This window comes from Lycium barbarum, chromosome 8, assembly GCF_019175385.1.
Source record: "Lycium barbarum isolate Lr01 chromosome 8, ASM1917538v2, whole genome shotgun sequence".
NCBI classification, from domain to species: Eukaryota; Viridiplantae; Streptophyta; class Magnoliopsida; order Solanales; family Solanaceae; genus Lycium; species Lycium barbarum.
This window is the reverse complement of record NC_083344.1, coordinates 55,765,090-55,782,794: the sequence shown is the minus strand read 5'-3', so window position 1 is coordinate 55,782,794 and position 17,705 is coordinate 55,765,090.

Here is a 17,705-nt window from a genome sequence, read left to right as displayed (position 1 = left end):
ACTCTCTACTCTTCATCACAAGAAAACCAAAGGAAATTAGTGATCAACTACATGAAACCCACGAAATGAAGTGTAAGAATCACACTAAAGTTCATCCTTCTCAAGAAAACCCAAAATGAGTGAAGTAGGGTTTTGGTGCTAGAAGAGTAAATCCATTCAAAGCTTGTTCAACCATCATCTAATGTAAGTTTTATGACTAAACCAAGTTGTTTAAGGTATTGGAAGGTTAAGATACTTGAATTGTAGAAAACATAGGAGATGGGTCATTAAGGAGTGAATAGTGACATATTTGGGGGGTAGTTGGGTTGAATCATAAATGTTGGAGTGTGGTGAATATGAATACGTTATAAATAACATTTAGACCATGAAATAAGCGTGATACATGAGAAAACGCTATAGTAAGCTATAACCATGAATGTGGAGAAATCGAAGAGAAAGGGCGGATTGTGGCCAATGTATATAAATGATGATTGTTGATGGCAATGTTGTGAATGTTATTGTGAGCATTTGGGAGTCGATATAGAATATAGGAAACATAGTATAAACAAAGGAAATGTTGTCCAATTCTCCTTAAAGTTAGTAACGCGTTTTTATAGTCGATTAACTAATGTTATATGCTAGTTCCTTCAGGGTGAGGCCGAATGTCCATGATTGTTCCATAATGCAGTCGGGAGATCACGACCTTACGTCACCCCAATAGAGTATGTTTGATATTGATCCTTATGTATGTACTATAATAAGCTAAGCATATTGTGATAGGCATAGGATGATATTACTATTACACCGCGCCTATTTGGCCGGGCAGTCACCACCAAGGCGGGCATCTATATGATACACCATGGCCAAATGTCATGGTCAGACACCACTAGTGGGCGGTATGAGATGGTACCCCGGACGCGGGAGGCCTGGACGCAGGCTCATGTTACGATTATCACACCGATCCGATATGGACGGGCAGTTTATACATTATGCATTTATGATAAGATGATGAACACGAGTAAGACAGCATGACTTATTTTCTTATACTTGACGGTTAGATTCTGATGTTCCTTATGAGTATCTTCTTTACACCATTGTCTTATTTCGTTATTTATTCCTCTCATACTCAGTACAATATTCGTACTGACGTCCGTTTTCTTTGAACGCTGTGTTCATGCCCACAGGTAGACAGGGAGGAGAGCTCGATCCCGATCCGTAGTAGCCGTCAGCTGACTGGAAGCCCTCCATTGTCCCGGAGGTGCTTATGATTTTTCTTTTGTGTATTTATATATAGCCATGTATATGTATTTTTGGGCACGACGGGGTCTTGTCCCGTCCCTATGTTCAGTACTCCAGTAGAGGCTCGTAGATACGCAGTGCGGGTTAGATGGTCTCACGAGATGCTATTATATGTATATATTATTTTGATGAGGCAAATGTATTTAAAGAGTAATTAGGTTTCCATATAAAATATGATTTTCCTGCCATTTGAGTATAAAACTGACGAAAGACCATTAAATGAGCAAAATAAGTAGTAGCACGAGTGGTGCTCGATGGCTAGCCCTGGGTACCCGTCACGGCCCCTAGCTGGGTCATGACAAAAGTGGTATCAGAGGAGTTCGGTCCTAGAAAATGTCTACGAGCCGTGTCTAGTAGAGTCTTGTTTATGGTGTGTTGCGCGCCACATCAATAAACAAGTGGCTACAGGGCATTTAGGAAGAATGACCATCTTTCTTCTATGAGATCGTGCAATAGAGCTATGTGTAAGATTTTATCCTCCCTAATAGTGTGTTATGATTTCAGAATGCCCCTAAAGGGAAAGGCTACAGCCGCCCAGAAGGGCAAGGCTACGGCAAAGCGGCGGGTAGAAAAAGATCCTCCGGTGAATATAGCTGAAGGCGAATCACATAACGAGGCCTTGTCTAACACTTCATCTACCGTGCCCAATGTGAGAGAACAAGGAGGAGCCCCAGCTCCAATTCCTCCACCGGCTGCTTCGGGTCAACAAATGACCGAGGCCATCCAGTTATTGACACAATTGGTTGCTGCACAGGCACAACGACAGAATGTGGGTTCAAGCGATCGGATAGAGAGTAGAAAGGCCCGTGATTTTATGAGTTTAAATCTTTCAAAATTCTTCGGGTCAAAGCCGGATGAAGATCCACAAAGTTTCGTAGACGAGATGTTAAGGACTTCAAAGATAGTCCATGCTTCCGAGACCGAATCCGTGGAGTTGGCATCCTATAGACTCCGGGATGTGGCGGTGTTATGGTACAACAACTGGGTATTATCAAGAGGAGAGAATGCGCCTCCTCCGGTTTGGCAAGAGTTTGTAGATGCTTTTATTCGTCATTATTTGCCACCCGAGGTCCGCCGAGCTAGAGCGGATAGATTTTTGAATTTGAGGCAAGGAAATATGAGTGCCCTGGAGTATAGCATGCAATTTAATTCTTTGGCTAGATATGCTCCGACTATGGTGGCCGACATGGGAGACCGGGTACATAGATTTGTGAGTGGTCTAGGGCCACATCTATTCAGAGATTGTTTGACAGCTTCCTTGCAAGACGGGATGGATATTTCCCGAATACAGGCCCATGCACAGAATTTGGAGGGGCGACAACAACAACACAGAGGCGACCGTGATATCGATAGAAGGCAAGGCAAGAGGGCCAGATCCAAGGGAGCTAGCGGTGATCATAGAGGGGGATCAAGGTAGGCATATTGTGGGTACTCAGGCCAGTCAGTGATGAGTGCACCTCCTCGATTCGCAGGTAGGAGACTTGATCGCTCCTTTCGTTAGGACAAGGTCAGAGTTCGAGGGCCCCAGATTCCCAGCTCAGGGAAGATTATAGTCAGAGGAGACCCCCAGTGCCGCGATGCAACCAATGCGGCAGATTACATTCCGGATAGTGTCGTCAGGGTTCGGATGCTTTTATACTTGTGGTTAGGTGGGGCATATGATGAGAGATTGCCCGTCGGTGAGTGGCAGAGCTGGAGTTCAGCCTACAGGTTCTGCAGCTGGTTCTTCTTCAGCACGCCCGGTAAGGCAGACTCCCAAGATATCAGCAGGCCGAGGTAGAGGCCGAGGGGCAGCGTCTACTTCAGGTGCCACTCAGCCCCGTGTATATGCTTTAGCCGGATGACAGGATCTCGAGTCCTCTCCGGATGTAGTTACAGGTATATTGTCTATATTCTCCCGTGATGTGTATCCATTGATAGATCCGGGTTCTACATTCTCTGATATTACTCCATATGTTGCTGGTTGTATTGGGGTGAAACTCGAGTCAATTAGACCCTTTGAGGTACTCACTCCGGTTGGTGATCCCGTGATAGCAAGGAAAGTGTACAAAAGTTGTGTCATTGTGATATGTCATCGTTAGACAAAGCTGATTTGATCAAGTTGAAAAAGATAGATTTCGATGTAATTATGGGTATGGATTGGTTGGCCTCGTGTTATGCAAATGTTGATTGCCGCACAAAAGTGGTTCGATTTCAATTTCCGGGAGAGCCCGTGCTTGAGTGGAAAGGTAATGCAGCATCGCCAAAGGGCAGGTTTATTTCCTACCTTAAGGGAAGAAGATGATAGCCAATGGTTATATTTATCATCTAGTTCGGGTTCATGACACCGAGGCAAAGTCACCAACTTTCTAGTCAGTTCCGGTAGTGAATGAATTCTCAGATGTGTTTCCAAACGAGCTTCCAGGTCTTCCACCAGAAAGAGAGATTGACTTCGCCATTGATGTGTTGCCGGACACCAAACCTATTTCCATTCCTCCTTATCGAATGGCCCCGGCAGAATTAAAGGCGCAGTTGAAAGAACCTGCTCGAGAAGGGGTTTATTAGACCCAGTTCATCACCGTGGGGAGCGCCGGTCTTGTTTGTGAGAAAGAAAGACGGGTCCTTGCGAATGTACATCGACTATAGGCAACTGAACAAAGTGACAATAAAGAACAAATATCCTCTTCCAAGGATTGATAACTTGTTCGACCAGTTGCAAGGTGCAAAGTGGTTTTCTAAAATAGATTTGAGGTCGGGCTATCATAAAGTGAGGGTTAGAGAAGCGGATATTCCCAAGACAGACATCAGAACGGGATATGGCCACTATGAATTTCGGGTGATGTCATTCGGGTTGACTAATGCTCCGGCCGTATTTATGAATTTGATGAACAACGTATTCAGGCCTCTCTTGGACCTATTCGTGATAGTATTTATTGATGATATTCTAGTGTATTCTCGCACAGAATCAGAACATTCAGATCATCTGACAATTGTTCTTAGCATACTTCAAGCTCGAGAATTGCATGCAAAATTTTTAAAATGCGAGTTTTGGCTAAATTCTGTAACATTTTTGGGCCATATTATTTCAGATGATGGCATTCGAGTCGACACTCAGAAAATTGAAGCGGTGAAGACTTGGCCAAGGCCTACGACACCTACAGAAGTCCGTAATTTTCTGGGTTTGGCAGGTTATTATAGAAGATTCGTAGAGGGCTTCTCATCTATTTCAGCCCCATTGACGAAGCTAACCTAGAAGTCTGCTAAATTCCAATGGAATGACGCTTGTGAACGCAGCTTCCAAGAGTTGAAAGGCAGATTGACCTCAGCTCCGGTCTTAACATTTCCCGAAGGGCCAGATAGCTATGTTGTGTATTGTGACTCTTCCGGTGTCGGATTGGGATGCGTACTGATGCAGTATCATAAAGTTATTGCATATGCTTCGAGGCAATTGCGGAAACATGAGAAGAATTATCCGACACATGATCTTGAATTGGCTGCGGTTTTTCATGCCCTGAAAATATAGAGGCATTATTTATGTGGTGTGCACGTTGAAATCTATACAGATCACAAGAGTCTTCAGTACATTTTCAAACAGAAGGAGTTGAATTTACAGCAGAGGCGGTGGTTAGAATTATTGAAAGACTACGATGTAAATATTTTGTATCACCCTGGAAAAGCGAATGTAGTAGCCGATGCCCTTAGCCGACGATCGATAGGCAGTTTATGTGAAATCCCTCATGGGAGTGTGTATACTTGATTCTGGTGATGCAGGTATTAGTATCAAAGATTCCACAATTTCGTCCTTGGACAGGGAAGTAAGAGAACTGTTATATCCCGTACTTTCGTACGTCGAATTATTTGTAAGCTAATCGACGTAAGTCTAAGGACGAGATTAATTTTTGGGATATGAGACAAGGGCTTTTAATCCCCGATTTTTAATGAGTGCACGATTGTTTATAAATTTCAATTAGTATAGAAATATTATTGGAGATTAGGGGTTAATTAATCATGATTATATTATTAAGTGGGGATTAATGATTAATTAAGCTAATTAGACCACTAAGTGGGCCCCACAACACATGGCGGAATTTGATTGGTGTTGAATAAAAGTGGACACATGTCATAAGGTTGGACACGTGTCATAAGGATGGACACGTGTCAACTCAATGGGCAAACTATATATATTTACAATGATGACTAAGAATTAGTCACTTAGTTCATTATTTCTTCAATTAAATTAGCTTAGAGGGAAAGAGAAAGTTAAGCTAGATAAAGAGAGAGAGAGAGGGGAGATTTGGCCATGGCCATGGAAGCTTATGAAGCTCACGGCAATGGCAGCTTGTGGAAGAGCTCACGGCCAGCTCTTATTTAAAAAAAAAGTTTTTGCTTGCTTAGATTAATTTCAAGGTGATTTGCAAGTCCAAGGAACTGATAGCAACATCGGGTACTGAATTGAGGAAGAAGAAATAGTGAAATGGGTGCAAGTGAGTGTAGAATTTGCTCCGATTAAATTAAGGTAAGATTTTCTCATTTTATGGTGTAATTGGATTAATGGTGTTGTAAAGGAAGGATTAAAATTGGATTAGATGAAATTGGAAATAAGAAATTGCATGAATTCGTTCATATTAGTAGTTGTAGTTGTTGTATGGAATTGTTGAGTTGAAAAGATTAAAAGTGTGGTTTATGCTGCCCGATTTCCGATAAGTTCTTAACTAATGAAAATCCTAATTAAGAAAGCATGAATTAAAGGATGATTCCTATAGATTTATAAGCTAGAGAGTATAGTTTACTAATGATAGCGTTACTTTCATATTAAATAAGCTACAGGGGCGACGAAGCGAACTTGGTTACGGTTAACCTGTAACAGGTATGTAAAGTTATCCTTTCTTTCTTTTTTTGGCATAATCTTTGTGAAACGAACAGACGACGTACATATATATATGACTCCAAAGAAGTTCCTATTCTTAGAGCCACTAGGATGGCCATTGTTCTTGATTTCCAGAAGCTATTTTATTATGTCTAGATATGCGTATATGATTCCGGAAGTTCTATTTTAATATAATCCATAGTGACATTCAAAAGGTATTTGATATGATTATTGTCTTGATTTTCAAATGATAGCTCGTTTTGATTATTATATCGAGTCTCAGATGTGTTTTAAGTTGCATATGGTTGCTCACTACTCTGCTCGTGTATGCCTCAATATGTCTTTCACTGAGTCCCGAGCCAGGATATGTTTTCGTGTACAGTTTCACTGCATTGTTCACCGAGTCCCTCACTAGAGGGCCGGGTACGGTATATATATATATATATATGATGGTGTTATGATGTGATGGTTTTATGATATAATGGTGTTATGATGTGTTTACGGCGCCAAGGATGGTATGTGGAGACCTTATTCACCGAGTCCCATAATGGGCCGGGTATGATATATGATATTGACATGCACGATTTACGTTTCAAAAGGCAAGTGTTTTGGTATTCTGGATGTTATACTTGTCTCCTGTACTCCCTACTTCAGTATGATTCTCTTTACTGTATTTTATGCTTTATATACTCAGTACATATTCCGTACTGACCCTCTTTCTTCAGGGGGCTGCGTTTCATGCCCGCAGGTACAGATAGTCGATTTGGTGACCCTTCAGCATAGGACTTCTACTCAGCTGTCTTGGAAAGCTCCGTTGTTTCGGAGCCTAGACTTTTGGTACAGATGTTATGATGTATATGTATATGTTTATCCAGGGGTACGGCGGGGCCCAGTCCCGTCATATTTCACTATCGATACTCTTAGAGGTCTGTAGACATATGTGTGGGTTGTGTATAAGTTCTGTTCAGCTGTGTCTATACGATGTGCTATGATATGATGTTCGTCTGTAGTGGCAGCCTTGTCGGCTTGCGTATCGTTTTATGATTTGATTAGTTGTGACTCCTCAGGAGACAGTTTATCTGGATATATATATACGTGACGACGTTATGGACCTTGGAGTTCTTTTGCAAGTTTCCATATTGTTCTTATATTCAGTTTGACTATATCCAACAGGTACGTATACGAGTGTCCAGGTCGGGCACTAGTCATGACCCACGGGGTTGGGTCGTGACAAAAGTGGTATCAGAGCAGTTCATCCTCGGAGTGTCTACAGACCGTGTCTAGTAGAGTCTTGTTTATCGGTGTGTTGTGCACCACATCTATAAACAGGAAGCTACAGGACATTTAGGATGTTACCTTTCTTTCATATCTAAGATCGTGCGATAGAGCCCAGCCATAGGAAATGAAATCCCTTTTACTAACCCTTGATTTCAGCTAAAGAACGACTTCGACAGAAGAAAGTGATTGATGATATTAGAAGCTACACAGTACACAGGTAAGCCATAGTGCGAAAGAGGCATGTCGGGTAAGGTACGAATATTGGAGTATGATTGACATGTAAAGTTGAAGAATAGAAGGGGAGGTAGATAGGAAGGTATAACAGGACGGATCGTTAAAGGATCAGGTACGTCTCGAGGTACGATATGCGAGGTGAGTTTCGACACCTTTATACTTTTTACTTGAAATTGGGAGCCCTCTGTGGCTATGACATGATATGATATATACGTATATATGTTGGCCCTGTGAGGCATTGTTGGTATTTCCTGCGTGCAGGTTTTGGGATAGTAAGTAGTACAGAGGAAACTCTGCCCAAATTTTCCGAGAAATAGAAAAGAGAGAATGAGATATAGGTTCATAATATGTCTTGAGAGTCGATACCGATAGGGTAAATTTATTATGTTGGATTAAAGCTTTAAGAGATACCCTCCATGTCATCCGTAAGTGGCACCATTCTTACTTGGGAAATTTTATTTCGAAGAAGCATATTTGAGCAACAAAGTTTGGAATTCATTTGAACGGACCAGAATACTTTCCAGCCACATTTTTACCTTGGAAAAGCTCATATTGAAGAATAAAAACGTCCAGTAATTAAGTTTCACTTTATTGGAAGAATACAGAGCATACAACAAGTAGTTTATGAACTAAATGATTCGTTCACGACTCAAGAATAAATCTGGAGGTAAACTATGTGAACCAAGCACTAGAAGTTCTGTGGTGCTTGTCGGATTCTAGTTTTTCTTCTGGTGGTGGTTGGAGAATGCCTCATGGTGAAATTTTATTAGTTATTAATAAACTAATTGGAGATGGAAATTGTGGAAGGAAAACTCAAACTTGTGGGCTGTCTAGGATCATGTGTTTCATATGTTGTTGATGAAATGCTAGAATAATTCGGAAGGGCTTGTGATACTAAGGCGTGATTTAGAAAAAGGTGGCAAATCTTAACAGAACATTTTATTGAGGTATCGAGTGAACTGACAAGTAGGGATAAATTACGACGAGTTTACAGTTAAAAGGAGATATAGTATGATTGAGATAAAAGTACGGAGGAGGAAGAATTATGACAAATTATGAAGGTATCGATAAGGCAGCTTGTGATATATTAAGGATAAGATTGATCAGAAAGGGTGAAGGGTTAAATACGCCTACTCCACAGAGTGCAATTAAAACATAGTAAGAATCGTGAATAAGGTTAGGAAGTGTTACGTTATAGGACGGATTACGAACAGGATGTAATGTGAATACTATAAGGATTGTTATAGATATGAGTAAAGCCTAGCAAGGCAGTAACTAAAGGATACGATGTGATCAGTGTGAACGGAAAAACAAATATAGAACAAAAAAAAAACTTACAAAGTCCTATAGGGAAGTTCAGAATAGAGATCAAGTGGTAACGAAAGTGAAAGCGAGCACAGGAAGAGAAAGGGTTAATAGAAAGAAGAAGATAATAAGAAAGCGAGTGGGATTACAATGTAGCAATGTGTTATGACATGTATAGATGAGAAAATGAGTAATATAAGCGATAGAATTGTGAAAGACCGAACTAAAGGAAGATGAGCAACAGGACAGAATGAATGCCAGAAATGACTGGTATGATAAGAACAAATAGGGATGAACAGAATATACTTAGAAAATGAGAAAGGGGTTATGTAGAAGTAGTGTTTTCCGAAGGACACGGGAGTAGCATGAGATTCCCCGTGCACAAAATAAAAGATTGACATAGACTGGAGAAATGAAAGGAATACTATAGGAAGCACTCAAGACAGACGTAATTAATTGAGTATGAGTATAGGATAAAAGGGAAATATATAGCTACAAACTTAAGGTGTAGTACGACGAGAAGGTAATAAGACAAGACCACTATTAAAACGAATTTGATATGATTTTGAGTAAGTTAGAAGTCAGCGTTGGGTATACAACAAGGGTGAAAGAGCATGAGGCATAAAGGAGTACTGCGTGTATGTGACTTCACCTCGGAAATAGTGAAATACTTAAAGGACAAGGATTGTGGATTTGCGAAACAACTGATGTATTGTGAATTTATTAGAAGAAACAGATGATATTCGTTGGGATAAAGATAGTGTTATAAGAAAGCTTGGGACACTTATCATCAGAATATAAGTGCTACCTAATTGAGAATTTGAAACGACTATAAGCACTAGCTAATTACTGATCGGAATAAATGGAATGTGGCTTTGGATAAATCGTTAGATTAATTATATTACTCGAGTACCAACCATCAGATAAGATTTTGTACTATATATCGAGAGTTCTCATCGCTTCGTGATTTGGTTAAGGTTTCGTACGTGGGGAATCAAAGTTATAAATGATAAAGAAAAGACATGAATATGGTATAAGTACAACCCCAAAGGGGGGAAGCGGGTGAAAGCAAAGTAAGTATAAATGGAAACAATTGACACTGAAATATATTTGATATAGATGCTTAAATTTCAATTGAGATCCCCTGCTGAAACAAGTTAATAAGCTCTGATAGCCAGCAATTAATGGATAGAAGATAGGATGGTATTTGAGACAAGACTAAGGATCATTTGTAAGGGTTCTGTATAATATGACATTAGAAAGTGAATGCTTATAAAAAGGAAGAATACGACAAGAAAATGGTAACGAGTAGCTTAAGAGATATTATAAAGAATAGCAACGCTATACTGTATTAGAGGTTAAGGCGTTGGCAATGGGGTTGCTTGCTAATGATACTGTAACTTATAAGTAGCAATGGAGGAAGGACAGGAAATCTCCTATAGTAGGATATGAGAAAATCAAATGGTGGATAAAGAAAGGGGAAAGAGCATGACAAGATAGACTGCAAGTGAGTTTTAGTACAAATAAGATATGCAAACCAGAATGACCCAGGAGAAGGAAAGACTATGAATAAGATTGGATGTACTTTGTACAAGTATACAAGAATAGTTATGCAATCTACGCATATTTGTATGTTAAGAATGAGACCAAGTGAGTACTTGATAAGAAGAGTAAGGATTTAGTAACAACAATGTGGGTGTGACATTCTGGACACATTAAGGAAAGGTGAAAAATGGTTTGAGCCAAGTTACCGGGACCGAATTAGTACTGGGACAGGTAGGACACAACTATAGTTGAGCCTTGATATCAATTGAAAGATATAAGAAGAATATAGGGTCTGCATAAAGACTAGTGAGGCGACACTAAGGTATTTCCCGGGCTGATTTTAGCACCTACACATACTCTTGTAAAGATCGCAATATGATGCGTGATAGGAGAACTAAGAGAAAATTTAAGTAAAGGGGAAATAGAAGAGTTTGAAGTAAAGATAAAGAAACGACCCAAGATAAGGGAAGTTAGAAGTTGGATTAAGGGAAGTTGTGAAACGGTTTAACCGAGATGGTCAGAACAAAATGGGTTACTGGTTACTGGGTGACAGTGAATTTATATGTCAAATCAAGAGAAATTCTTTCAGACTTATACCAGTTAATAATAGACAGATCACAGAGCAGCTATGTGAAGTTATAATATGAGGGAACTCTAGCGCTATTTGATAGCCAACCCTAAGATCGAGATCAAGAGCTGAAAGCAAAGTGACAGTTAAGAACCTTTAAAAGAAAGTCTAGAAGTGACACATGATGCGAAAGATTCCAGAACATGGACTGTAATAGCAGAGCAATGCAAGATTATTGGAGTAAAATAATGTTATACCTTGGGAAAGGTCGTTTTATCCCTAGAGTCTATAAAGGGTCTATAAGTTACCGGAGGTATGAAATACTCCACGAATTGTAAAGTCTAATAAACCGATGAGGGATGTCTACACGTTACACGATATTATTTAAAGATTAGAAGATAAAGTGAAGTGAACGAGGTATCATCATAAGGGGGAACTATGGAAAGGGAAAGAGTCGAGTTATGACGAAGTGCACCATGAATACAAGTCCAAATCAATCAGTGACAGTACAACTGAACAGTGCGCAGACAAGAGAAAGATTAACACTTCAGCAAAGGAGCTCGCAATACAACTGACAACCGACTGCGAAATAAAGACGAGAGTAAAGATAACGACGTGGAATAATTACCTCAGAAGCAGCAGAAGGAGGAAATATTACGGGAATGGTTACGTAGCGATATGAAATGCATTATAATAGATTGAAGGAAATCGACCAAAGAAAGAGTCATATGAAGAGTATAATTCAGTGAAAGAACATTTAAAGAAGTATTGGGAGTGCACGACTAGTTTAACATTCGAGGACGAATGCTCTAAAGGGGAGAAGGATGTTATATCCCGTACTTTCGTACGTCGAATTATTTGTAAGCTAATCGACGTAGGTCTAAGGACGAGATTAATTTTTGGGATATGAAACAAGGGCTTTTAATCCCCGATTTTTAATGAGAGCACGATTGTTTATAAATTTCAATTACTATAGAAATATTATTGGAGATTAGGGATTAATTAACCATGATTATATTATTAAGTGGGGATTAATGATTAATTAAGCTAATTAGACCACTAAGTGGGCCCCACAACACATGGCGGAATTTGATTGGCGTTGAATAAAAGTGGACACATGTCATAAGGTTTGACACGTGTCATAAGGATGGACACGTGTCAACTCAATAGGCAAACTATAAATATTTACAATGATGACTAAGAATTAGTCACTTAGTTCATTATTTCTTCAATTAAATTAGCTTAGAGAGAAAGAGAAAGCTAAGCTAGATAAAGAGAGAGAGAGAGAGAGAGAGAGAGGGGAGATTCGGCCATGGCCATGGAAGCTTATGAAGCTCACGGCCATGGCAGCTTGTGGAAGAGCTCACGACCAGCTGTTATTTAAAAAAAAAGTTTTTGCTTGCTTAGATTAATTCCAAGGTGATTTGCAAGTCCAAGGAAGTGATAGCAACATCGGGTACTAAATTGAGGAAGAAAAAATAGTGAAATGGGTGCAAGTGAGTGTAGAATTTTCTCTGATTAAATTAAGGTATGATTTTGTCATTTTATGGTATAATTGGATTAATGGTGTTGTAATGGAAGGATTAAAATTGGATTAGATGAAATTGGAAATAAGAAATTGCATGAATTCGTTGATATTAGGAGTTGTACTTGCTGTATGGAATTGTTGAGTTGAAAATATTAAAAGTGTTGTTTTTGTTCATATATTGTTGTCGTGTTGCCATTGATGTGACTTCTAAATTTGGAATAAAGAAGTGTATAACGTATCGTATATAAAGCGTAAGTTGGTTTGTTGGTGTACAATCTTAAATGTTAATGATTTGGATTGGAAAAGGATTAAGAAAGGTTATTGGATTGTTTGAGTTGTTTATGGGTTGGATTGTAAGGATTTGATATAAATATTTCTATTACTGTCGTTGTTGGTATTGCTGTGATAACAGGAGGTTAATTGGTAGTTCGGGTTAGGCAAGTTATATAGGGGAAATGCTGCCCGATTTCCGTTAAGTTCTTAACTAATGAAAATCCTAATCAAGAAAGCATGAATTAAAGGATGATTCCTATAGATATATAAGATAGAAAGTATAGTTTACTAACAATAGCGTTACTTTCATATTAAATAGGCTAAAGGGGCGAAGAAGCGAACTTGGTTACGGTTAAACTATAACAGGTATGTAAAGTTATCCTTTCTTTCTTTTTTGGCATGATCTTTGTGAAACGAACAAACGACGTACATATATATAGGACTCCAAAGAAGTTCCTATTCTTAGAGCCACTAGGATGGCCAATGTTCTTGATTTCCAGAAGCTATTTCATTATGTCTGGATATGTGTATATGATTCCGAAAGTTCTATTTTAATATAATCCATAGTGACATTCGAAAGATATTTGATATGATTATTGTCTTGATTTTCAAATGATAGCTCGTTTTGATTATTCTATCGAGCCTCAGATGTGTTTTAACTTGCATATGGTTGCTCACTACTCTGCTCGTGCATGCCTCAATATGTCTTTCACTGAGTCCCGGGCCAGGATATGTTTTCGTGCACAGTTTCACTGCATTGTTCACTGAGTCCCTCACTAGAGAGCCGGGTACGGTATATATATATATATATGATGGTGTTATGATGTGATGGTGTTATGACGTGATGGTGTTATGATGTGTTTTTGGCGCCAAGGATGGTATGTGGCGACCTTATTCACCGAGTCCCATAATGGGCCGGGTATGATATATGATATTGACATGCATAATTTATGTTTCAAAAGGCAAGTGTTTTGGTATTCTGGATGTTATACTTGTCTCTTGTACTCCCTACCTCAGTATGATTCTCCTTACTGTATTTTATGCTTTATATTCTCAGTACATATTCCGTACTGACCCCCTTTCTTCGGGGGGCTGCGTTTCATGCCCGCAGGTACAGATAATCGGTTTGGTGACCCTTCAGCATAGGACTTCTACTCAGCTGTCTTGGAAAGCTCCGTTGTTCCGGAGCCTAGACTTTTGGTACAGATCTTATGATGTATACGTATATGTTTATCCAGGGTTACGGCGGGGCCCTGTCCCGTCATATTTCGCTATCTATACTCTTAGAGGTCTGTAGACATATGTGTGGGTGGGGTGTATAAGTTATGTTCAGCTGTGTCTATACGATGTGCTATGATATGATGTTCGTCTGTAGTGGCAGCCTTGTCGGCTTGCGTATCGTTTTATGATTTGATTAGTTGTGACTCCTCAGGAGACAGTTTATCTGGATATATATATACGTGACGACGTTATGGACCTTGGAGTTCTTTTGCAAGTTTCCATATTTTTATTAGATTCAGTTTGACTATATCCAACAGGTACGTATACGAGTGTCTTGGTCAGGCACTAGTCATGGCCCACGGGGTTGGGTCGTGACAAGAACGGCAACATGAAGATCATCAACTATGCCATTATAGAGACACATCTCACGAAAAAAAAATCTCCGTTCGAAGTTTCTGCTGATGGAATTCTCAGATACCGAGGCAGGCTATGTGTGCCGGATGTGGCGGAATTGCGCCGAAGAATTCTAGACGAAGCACATTGTTCCCGGTATTCTATTCATCCAGGTACAACCAAAATGTATCATGATGTCAAGTTAGTATATTGGTGGGATGGCATGAAGAGGGACATAGCAGAATTTGTAGCGCAGTGCCCAAATTGTCAACAAATAAAAGTTGAACATCAAAAGCCAGGAGGCTTGCTGCAAGCCATAGAAATACCTACTTGGAAGTGGGAAGCGATCAACATGGATTTCATCGTGGGATTACCCCATTCCCATAGCAAGTATGATTCTATATGGGTGATTGTGGATAGACTGACGAAAGCAACCCATTTTCATCCAGTTAGGACCACGTACTCAGCAGAAGACTATGCGAGGTTGTATCTCAAAGAAATTGTGCGACTCTATGGAATTCGATTGTCTATTATCACAGATAGAGGAGCACAGTTTACAGCTAAGTTCTGGAAGTCTTTTCATGAAGGTTTGGGCACGCAAGTGAATTTTAGTATGGCATTTCATCCGCAAACTGATGGGCAAGCCGAACGTACCATTCAAAACTTAGAAGATATGCTACGAGCATGTGTGCTGTATTTCGGTGGTAGCTGGGATGATCACTTACCCCTTATTGAGTTCGCATACAACAATAGCTACCATTCTAGTATACAAATGGCTCCATATGAAGCTTTATATGGAAGGAAATGTAGATCCCCAATCGAGTGGTTTGAAATAGGAGAAGCACAACTAGCAGGCCCTGAATTAATTCAACAAGTGGTGGAAAAATTCAAGGTGATCCAAGATAGGTTGTTGACAGCCCAAAGTCGCCAAAAGTCCTATGCGGACAACCGCCGACGAGACATTGAATTTCAAATTAATGATTGGGTATTTTTGAAAGTGTCACCAATGGAAGGGGTGACGAGATTTGGTAACAAAGGGAAGCTAAGTCCCAGATACATTGGACCCTACAAAATCATCCGCAAGGTGGGTCAGATAGCCTATGAATTGGATTTGCCTTCGGAACACGAATCAGTCCATCCAGTCTTCCACGTTTCGATGCTCCTTAAGTGTATTGGAGATTCCACAAAGATTGTCCCGATAAATGATGTGCAAAGAATGGAAAAGCTAACCTATGAAGAAGTGCCTATTGTCATCCAAGATAGGCAAGTGCGAAAGCTTCAAAATAAAGAAGTAGCTTCAGTCAAAGTGTTGTGGGGAAATAATGACCGGGAAGAGATGACTTGGGAAACGGAAGAGAGTATAAATTCCAAGTACCCGCATTTATTCCAACCCCCAGAGGAGATTCAAGATGAAACGCCAATGATGAGGTATGTATGCTTATTTTTCATGCTTTTGGTCGCGTGTGGCCATGGATATGTCGATGTTGTGATGTAGCCCTGTGAGGCGATGATATTGTGGGTTGTTGTGACAGGTTGGTAGTCTCAAATTACAGGGGAAACTTTGGCAAAATTTTCGTAGAATCCCGAGTGTTTAACATTCGAGGACGAATGTTCCAAAAAGGGGGGAAGAGTGTTACACCTCGGAAATTTCCCCGTGAACGTACAGTGAAATGTTGCAGATTTGCACTTCGGACCAGTTGGTAATAAAACAAAATACGGCCCGTAAAGCATTTTACGGACCGTAAACTGCTATCGTCCTCTAACCTTTCAAAAATTTCAACTTTCTGTCAATGTTGAAATGGTAAAATACGACTCAAAATACGGACCATAAATTGAAATACGACCTGTAAACTGTGACCGTAAACCACCATGCCCTACAACAGACCTTCGTGATACTGTTATGCTTAAATACTTTCGCGAAGGACGGACCGTAAACCAGAATACGGCCCGTAAAGTGGGGTTTACGACCACTGTACACCTCAGTCACTGTTCATTTCGGATTAGATTTTAAGTTATTAAAAAGAGACCTAAGCTCATCCAATTCATTTCATTCCACGATATTTCTCTCAAGAAGCCTCCAGAATACTCTCTACTCTTCATCACAGGAAAACCAACGGAAATTAGTGATCAACTACATGAAACCCACAAAATCAAGTGTAAGAATCACACTAAAGTTCATCCTTCTCAAGAAAACCCAAAAGGAGTGAAGTAGGGTTTTGGTGCTAGAGGAGTAAATCAATTCAAAGCTTGTTCAACTATCATCTAAGGTAAGTTTTATGACTAAACCAAGTTGTTTAAGGTATTGGAAGGTTAAGATACTTGAATTGTAGAAAACATAGGAGATGGGTCATTAAGTAGTGAATAGTGACATATTTGGGTGGCAGTTGGGTTGAATCATAAATGTTGGAGTGTGGTGAATATGAATACGTTATAAATAACATTTAGACCATGAAATAAGTGTGATAGATGAGAAAACGCTATAGTAAGCTATAACCATGAATGTGGAGAAATCGAAGAGAAAGGGCGGATTGTGGCCAATGTATATAAATGATGATTGTTGATGGCACTGTTGTGAATGTTGTTGTGAGCATTTGGGATTCGATATAGAATATGGGAAACGTAGTATAAACAAAGGAAGTGTTGTCCAATTTTCCCTAGAGTTAGTAACACATTTTTATAGTCGATTAACTAATGTTAATACGAATTCTCTCGTGAAGGTAGCGACGTGACATTGAAGGAGAATAAGTGAATGATAGCTTAGCTAAATGACAAAGGTATGTGAGGCTGGTCCCTTCTTTTTAATTGCATGAATCCTATAGCGTAACCTCTTTCTTATCAATGAGCCTATGTCCATAGTTAGCTACACAAGGTAATGAGTTAAAGTATATGGATTCTAATGATGTTGTTTATCGCTTACAATCACCTTATATGCTAGTTCCTTCAGGGTGAGGTAGAATGTCCATGATTGTTCCATAATGCAGTCGGGGGATCACGACCTTACATCACCCCGATAGAGTATGGTTGATCTTGATCCTTATGTATGTACTATGATAAGCTAAGCATATTGTGATAAGCATAGGATGATATTACTATTACACCGCGCCTATTTGGCCGGGCAGTCACCGCCAAAGCGGGCAGCTATATGATACACCATGGCCAAATGGCATGGTCAGACACCACTAGTGGGCGGCATGAGGTGGTACCCCGGACGCGGGAGGCCTGGACGCAGGCTCATG